This window comes from Poecilia reticulata, chromosome 11 (genome assembly GCF_904066995.2).
Source record: "Poecilia reticulata chromosome 11, P_reticulata-male-v2, whole genome shotgun sequence".
Lineage (NCBI taxonomy): Eukaryota > Metazoa > Chordata > Actinopteri > Cyprinodontiformes > Poeciliidae > Poecilia > Poecilia reticulata.
This window is the reverse complement of record NC_088840.1, coordinates 22766337-22766600: the sequence shown is the minus strand read 5'-3', so window position 1 is coordinate 22766600 and position 264 is coordinate 22766337.

Below are 264 nucleotides of genomic sequence, written 5' to 3'. Positions count from 1 at the left end.
TTGGTCCGCTGTCAAAAATCCCCTTGGATACCCAAATTAGGCACTATTTCATTGGCTGAGCGGAAACATTTTTTCGTCAGACAATTTTCTGATTGGACAACGTGTCCTGGTCTGCCCAGTTACAAAAGAGATGAATTTATCTTATGAAATCTACCTAGTAACAGCCCCCTGATAAGACAAAGATATGAAACGAACACGAAAACAAGTGCTGCAGTCATCATACCAACTGCTTATTGTTCCTTTTCTACCCTGAACGTTATTAAA